Consider the following 8,654-nt stretch of genomic DNA (forward strand, 5'->3'; position numbering starts at 1 on the left):
AAACTTAAAGTGAGAAATCTCATATAATCTTCTGTTCTAATCTTCTGTTATGACTATGTTGCTAGCTGCATCAATAAACAGAAAATCCCTCTGCTGAAATTAACGGCATAATACATTTTGATCTGCAATTATCTCATGTGAAAACTGTCAGCTGGTCCCCAGAAGATACTCTCTGAAGTGGTACATTTATTAATACTAAATACTTACAGTATAAATTTTATTCTCTTTCTATTAATATATTATTTTTTTATTATTATTATTTTCCTACAATATTAGAAAACTTGCTTTTAAATACACTCCATAGGATTATGGGTCAAGCTGTCTCTGGTGTATCTCACCATTTTACAAAAGATTTCCTTCATCTTCCAGAGTAAGTAGATAAGCCACTAATCTCTATTTTTCAATTAGGAGAAATAAGGCATTTAAAGATCTCTGAAGTGGTTTCCCATTTTATTGATGTTTACCAAAGATACAGTAATGGCTTTCAAGTTCTTTCTTCTTACACATTAATAAAGCCATACAATAAAATTATTGTGAAGCCTGAAATGCTTATTTTAGTCATACCAAGAAGTTACAACTGAATACAAAATTACTAATAAATAAATAAAGGTTCAATTAAAAAAAAAAAAAAAAAAAGGTTCAATAAAAAACAAAATTACTAATAAATAAATAAAGGTTCAATAAAAAAAATAATAATCAGTGATTACATTAATATTTTATCTTGATAATGATTTCCATTAAAAACAAATAACCTTTAAAGAATTTCCAGGTCTACCAGCTGACAAAGTTTTAGTGATCAGTGTAACATTTTTAGTCATAGGAGTGCCTATTAATAAAGTATGAGACCGTTACTCATATTTTCAAGTCAAGTACTATCACCTTTGAAAAGCACAGATCAGGGCAGACCATGGAAATAAGGATGTTTGCTTTTCTTTGAAAAATTCTTTAAGATCCTAGGACAAATAACAGCTATATAGTAGTGATGACTGCTGTTACTTCTGTTCATTTATTTCAAGTCTGCAGGCCAGCTCTCAAGACTGTATGAGATGATCCCACAGGGAGGTGTTAAGAAAGAACAATGAACTTTATCCATGTTTTTTTTCATCCTCAAGCACCAGCCCTTCACTCTGAATATATTTCAATATTTCAAATACACAGCTGAAATAAAATCCACAGTTTATATGGTGAGTGATCAGAACATTTCACAATAATTCTCACCTGAGTGTTAATATAACCCTGATTACTTCTCTGTTTGATCAGTTATCTAAAGACAGACATTCTTTGACTCTTAGATGGAAAAGGGATCATATACTGTGACACCCACAGAGGTGTCATATACTACAGCACTGATACTAAAATCTGATTTTGTAAGCAACAGAAGTAAATTCTCACATAATGTGACAACATGTAAAACTTTCTCTTCATCAAAATAATTTATCCTACAATGCTTCCCCCAAAATGAAAAATGAAAAATAAAAAATGAAAAATGGCAATTCTGAGCAATGACAGCGCTAATATTTTCAACTCTAATTTTCCACCAAATACACAAACTTTCCTCTAAGGCTGCAATCTGCCTGGAGCATCCATATGACATCAGGCACTTTAGCAAGCGGTAAAGCTAAAAATGGAAGAGAAGAAATAATGAGTGAAGCACAGCTGAAGGTCGCCATGTGTACACTTGTCCCTGGTAGCTGCTGCTGGAAAAGACAGTTCAGATCAACCTGCTCTGCAGAGCAATGATCTGTGAGATGGGATATGAAATTTCCAGAAGTCAAACAGGAAACACAGATGGCTCACACCTTCTCAGGGCAGAGACCTTGTTTTGTATTATAACACATTATTGCACAAACCTGTAAGAAATGGTTACAAAAAGCAAAATTTTCTCAAGAGCTCTGCCATTTCTCATTCTCCTGAGGGACTACTGTTTCCACTGCTAAAAATGTTCATAACCTCCTTGAATGAACCTGATCATCCCCCCCATTGCTCTGCTTTTACTCCAGCATTTTTCAGCAACAGTATTGTTCAGCATCTTGCTTCTCCAGATTTCAATTATTATTATATTATTTATTATTATTATATTTTTTTTTTTCCAAATTCTCTCTGCTCAAGAGACTATAAGGAAGGAGCATAAACATGCAATTACAATGTTGGATGAATGAGACCTGTTTCAATGTTTGGACCCAAATGACCCTTCATTGTAATTGTTCCAGGGAATGAACTGCCTCTTAATGTTTGTTAAATACCACAGACAAGGGACCTTATCTGTAACTATATATAACAGAGCGTGAAAATGATGTAATGTTTCAAAACCATCTGGAATTCATACTGTGGCTGACTTTCTGAAATTGATTTTTATGAAATAATTCAAAGTTATGTGCTAAAACAGTATTATGCCACTCGCTCCGGAGTTTGCCATTGTTCACTGGCTCTGCTGCGTGCTTGCTGACAACAACATCACCAAGCAGATCTCATCAGCTGCATGTTTTTCAGCACAACGGGAAGATTTGCAAAACAAACAAACAGAAGATGAACAAGTATCAAAAGAGACAAAGCTGGTGGAAGGCATTATTTAGACGTGAAGATAACAACAGCAGCAAAGATTCAGAAGGTGCTGACACAAAGGATCTGGATTCATAAAAGATACCTACCACTGACTGAAGTGCAGCACAAAAGGGCAGGAGTGTGTTCCTTTTTCCATGTGGGCAGAAGCGGAGTGAATCTACTGAAGTCTATTAATGTTAACATTACCAAATGGGAACTTGGTTTCACATCTCTGCTTCTAACATTTCATCTCAAATATCTTTCCCTCAGAGTTATCAGAACCTTTTCACTTGCATCTGATTCTTCTTGGATACTTCTATAATTATGTCTGCAAACAGTGAATCGATATGAAATCATTGTTATTTTAACAAAACTTTTAATCAAGCCAGGACATGAGACTTCCACTACAAATTAGCTTCAGTTTATTACTGTAAATTTCATCCTGTTGTAAGGGCTACGTATCCTAGTCAGTATTTCACAGTCAGACTGATAATGTGATTTTTTATTTATTTTTTTATTATTAGCTCTGGTGGTAAAGACCACAGCAGACAATGAGCCCCTGAGCTCTATGAAAAATTGGACAGATTAATGATACTGAGATGGGAGGACAAATAAAGCTACGAAGTTTCTTGTCCAACAGATGACAACGTCATATTAACATCATATAACTGAAAAGACCTCTCCAAGTACTTTTTCCTTCCAATTAGTATCAGACCTGTTTTTTGTTGTTGTTGTTGTTGTTGTTGTTGTTGTTTTCCACCCCATTTGCAAGAGGATATAAGGATTCAATCTTCAAAGTGGCACAAAAATATTTTGGGATATATGAATTTGGGAAAAGGATCTAAACAACAAACTGTTTCCTTGACGTAAGATGGAATTCCTCATATAATTAATAGCTACAATAATAAAACATTATCCTGGTTAGCAGATATATAGTGCCTATAATTGTTCATCAGTAATAGCTTGCATCTCATACTGTTTTCACAGATCAGGCTGTCTGTACAGAAGACAATGTTATGTGATCACATAAAAGTTTTATTACATCAGATTTGAAATGGCCAAGTGAATTATGGCCATCTCAAACTTCTTCCAATAAAAAGCTTTATTATTCCATCCTGTACTTTGTTTAAACCTCACATTTCATAGAAATGTTATTTTGGAATTATTTTTTATTAAGACTTTAAAAAATCCATTGGCACCATAATTTGTATTTCTATGCATGTAAAATCCAGGCTACCTTGATATCATGCATCTATCTAACTGTACAGATAATAGGAAAAAAAAAAAAAAAAAATCAATCTTGAAAACATTTAAAACTATTTAGCTAAGATTCTATGTTATCTTGTTAGTGCAAAATAGAGAAGTAATTCTGTCAACAGAATGATACTGGTGAAGAATGGGAAACAGAGAAGAATCAGTCCTTTTTTATATATAAATCAAAATGTCACTCCTGTTTTAAGGTTCAATATTTCATGATCTGCCAGGTTTCTAAATAAATGCTTCATAACACTTGATATATCTGAAAAGCTGAAATTCACAGCTCTCCAATGAGACAGAAAGCCTATTTCTAACACTGACAATTCTCAGGAGATTAAACCCTAAAATTATCAGTAGAACAGGGCTGAATATGGCACTAGTACAACCTTTAGCAATGTAATTGCCAAGCTCTACTTTTGGTTCAATCACCACCAAAGAAAGAAAAGGTGAGCAGGGGAAAGGTATGGGTAAAAAAGAGTACGAAAAAGGAAGACATACAAAAAAATAGATCAGCAGATATATTTTGAAAATCTGAATTATATCTCTGTATGTATATATATATATATATAATCCTTTTTAACAGAGCAAATTCATTATCAGAAAAGGGGACAGTCTCAATGTAGGTTGTTAGATGTAATATTATCTTTGTTTTATTTATTTATTTATTTATTTAATGGGTTCAGGCTTTAAAATATGCAAAGTATATTTAAAATATGCAAAGTTACATTAGTAGTACATTATAGCACAAGGATGAGTACAACAGAAAGAACAGAAAATAATTACAATTTATCTAATGTTCCTTTCCTATTTTTTTCTAGGTAATCTTTTACACTCAGTTACAAATTTTTACTCAAACTGGGTTTTAAAATGTTTGAGTATTATGGTTGGTTGGTTGGCTGGTTGGTTTGTTGTTTTTTTTTTTTTTTTTTTTCAGGAGGCACCAGAGGTTTCATTACACAAAGCTGCTTGTAGCCTATCATTACTCCAAGCCAAAGCACATAAGTACTCAAGATGTTACAAAAGAAATGAAGCTGAGGAGAAGACACTGACAGCAGTTATAGTTACCCAGCAGATCCCCAGTCTGATTCCTGATACTGTGATTACATCAGGTTCTCAAAAACACAGAATTCAATATTTCAGTTGTGTGATCTGAAATGCAGGACTAAAAGCAAAATACCCTGGTTCCTCAGTGCTGCTAATAACAAAACTCCGATATCTGTGGGCATAACTATGTAGTCCACTCCATACCTCCTCACCTATGTTCCACCCATGGCAGCATTGTCCTGAACACACTGTGAAAGCACAGTGGAGCAAGATGTATATCATCATGCTGACATTGCAGATTTCATTTTTTAAAAACAAACAAACAAAAAAACTAACTAACAAACTAAAGGGTATAGGTTTAAGATGACTTAATACAAATATCTAAGATGTTATCTCAAAAAAAAAATAAAAAAATAAAAAAAAAAATCCCTGTCTTTGATTTTGTTAGGATGCTTCTCTTTGTAATCTTTATTAATGCATGAGTAATTTTAGCAATCTGGATATTATTATCTGCTTGAATACAAAAGAAAAAAGAAACACCACTGAAAGACTACAATGACTTAAAAAAAAAAAAAAAAAGAAAGAAATAATAACTGTTACAATTTGTCCTTAGGCATGATATCAAATGTGTATATCTATCTATCTATCTATCTATCTACACATATGCATGTGGCAAAGGTCCATAAGAGAAGAATTTGCCACCTACACTGAACTCTCCTATGTCCACACTGTAGAAGCAGATAACCAGCACTCACAACAGATCAGTATTTTGGGACAAAGCCAGAAAAGAAATGAGGTAGTTCTACACTCCTGAGGATTCAGGTCAGACAATATATGCTTTTGTTTAGAGTGTAACATGTTCAATTAACAGACACTGTATTTGCAGCTTGAGATGACTGTTGAAAAAGCCAAATTGCAGAAGTACTCCAAATCACAGTTTGTTACATGCTTATGTATTTAGCAGTACAAGGTACTTAGCAAAATAAAAGCAAAATTAAAAAAAAAAAAAAAAAAAAAGGAGGAAAATGGAATCACAACAAAGCAAAAAACAACGAACAACTGCTTACTGCTGATCAGAAGTGTATTAATTCAAATGAAAATGTATTATACTACAGTCACTAAGCAAAGACTATCAGCATCCTGGAGATTTTTTCTGCATTAACACATTAAGCCACGAAAAAATCACATCCCAGTGATGAGCACATCTGGTTTACAGCTAGCTCTTAAATAAATCAATCAACTGTCACATAATTGTGACTTCTACCTGAACGACAGCTCCAATTAATTTTGTATTGGTTCCCAGTGCAGAGGTGAGGTCAAGGTATCTTTTGGCTACATTCCTAAATTTAAACACCAGACAATCTCATCCTTCTGGTTAAAAGTAATCAATATTAGCAATTTATCATAATTAGGTCTGTAGAGCACACTTGTGCTGTTTAATCAAGTGTTCTGCCTGGTTTGTTTGTTCATAGTTGCGTGAAAGACATCCACTGAGCATGCCCAATAGATTTGCCTTTTCCTTACAGCATCACTACAATGTCTATTGCCCCTTAATTCATGCTTTGAGTGAATTGTTGGATGACTTCTGCAGATTGGCAGGAACTAGAAATGAGACTCTACTCTAAAGATCACATGAGACATGAATCATTCTTGGAAATGGGTTCTCTAATGGTCGGGGGGTGATTAGAAACATTTTTATCTTAAATGTAGATCAATCTTTCAATCTTCAATGAGGTTTAATGGTAGAATACTAGGGGCTGTCAAATTTACCAACCCTGACCTTTTACTGACAAAGTACAAACACAGTATTTGTGGTTAGGAGACATTTACCTTGTTGTAAATGAATATACAGACCCTGTAAGGATCAGGAAAGCAGACCCAAAAGTAGGTCTATATCAGGGATACCCATGAGATACAGTGGGTCATGCTTTGGGATGCTGTCTGGTTTAAAGCCCTGGAGGATAATATTACACATTTAAATGTAGTAAATATTTATCACACATTTTTTGGGTCTGGACTTCTTTGGTTTGGAAACCAAATCATGGATAAAGGGAAAAAGGGTGAATGCTGTGGTCTTGCCCCGATTTGAAGTCTGGACACATGTAGCATGTATCCCTGGATCTAAGAACTGCTAAGAATAGCTGACATTAAGTAAAAAAAAAATAACTATTAAGACTTGGATGAAGTTCTGTCCTAACTGAAGATCCTTCAACTCCCATGGGAGCTGTAGTTAACCTTTCATATGAAAGGTGGATAACCTTTTATTGTTAGTCATTAAATATAATTTGATTGAAACACTTGTTCATTAGAGTAGTAATAAACATCCTTGCTTGTGGAAAGCATGGCCTAGTTTCACTCAGTAGAAACCAGAATAACTGAGATTTTATAGCAGAGTAGAAGCTAGATGACTTAGGGAGTCTTTTCCCACTGACATCATGAAGAGTGTTGTCTTTTGTTATAGTTTGAGCATGCATTGAAAGCAGTATTACATGCACATGGAATGAGGCAGCTGCAGTGCTGGTAGAAGGGATGCACTCAAATATCTTGTAATGTAAATAGGGTTCTCCAACATCAGACTACCAGCATTGGTAATCATTTACGTATTAGATTACAAAATACCCAGAAAAAATGGATTGTACCTCCATGACAGGAAATCTCTGTTACTGTAATCCAAGTTTCAAATTCAGTGCTTGTGCACACAAAGGAAATGGGCCAAAAGAAAGAGGGCACTAGAAAAGTTAGGAGAAACCTATCAAAATCCAGCTTTATATTGTATTTTTGTCTGAATTTATATTATTTGTGTATTTTCCAATGCATCTTTCTCTAGGTTGCTTTTTCAGTTTGCTTGTTTATTTGTTTGCTTGCTTGCTTTTCATTCTTTTCTGGGTTTCAAAAGCAAAGGAGATTTTCTCTTCTGAGAAGACGGATTAAAAGGGGAAAAACCTCCACAGATACATCCCTCTGTGAAGGCATTTTTCCAAATTTACCAGTGCTCCCTTGCTTTACAGGAGGATGATTGTCCATGGCATCCTGCCATCAATGTATTGAGTCTGAAAGCCATCCAAGGTCAATGCAGTTCTATTCTGGCAAAATAAATATATTAAATAAATAAATATATTAAATAAATAAAAATCTATTTTTAACCCTCTAAAGCTAATTTGCACAAACTACCAAAACCGTAAATTAAGGCAGAATCTGGAAAGCATCTGTGAGCACATGAAGATATCCAGCTATCCAGCTTTACTACAAACACGGTAATATAGTAGATCATCATGGTGAAAGTTTGCTTATGCTTTCATTAAACCATCATTATTATTATTATTATTACTATTATTATTATTGTTATTACCTGCACTAAATACCACACTAAAACCAAAATAAAGATTTAGCTCTATCCTGAGCTGGGAGTGAGAAAAGAGAATAATTGGTGGGATACTGCATATAAATCTTATTTCCATTCCTTCATTTGCTATTCAGATTCTGAAGTATTGCAAGTCATTCAACTTCTTTTGGCCGAAGATCGATTTTAACAAAAAAAAAAAAAAAAAAAAAAAAAAACTTTCAAAAGTGCTACTTCTGAGACCATCATACTTCACAAAAATAATAATGAAATTTTAGTCAGTCCCTGATGCTTCTTTTCTTCCGCTCCTTCACGGTCACTCTCTGCCCCTGGAAACTGGGGCAGAGAAATTTGGACATTTTTCCAAATTTCGCTTGGACAGCGGCTGGTCCCTTTTGGAGACATCTGGAGCTGGCTCTGGTCTAACATGGAGCAGCTGCTGGGGTCTGATCAGAACACCCTCCCCTCCCCT

This window comes from Oxyura jamaicensis, chromosome 1, assembly GCF_011077185.1.
Source record: "Oxyura jamaicensis isolate SHBP4307 breed ruddy duck chromosome 1, BPBGC_Ojam_1.0, whole genome shotgun sequence".
NCBI lineage: Eukaryota > Metazoa > Chordata > Aves > Anseriformes > Anatidae > Oxyura > Oxyura jamaicensis.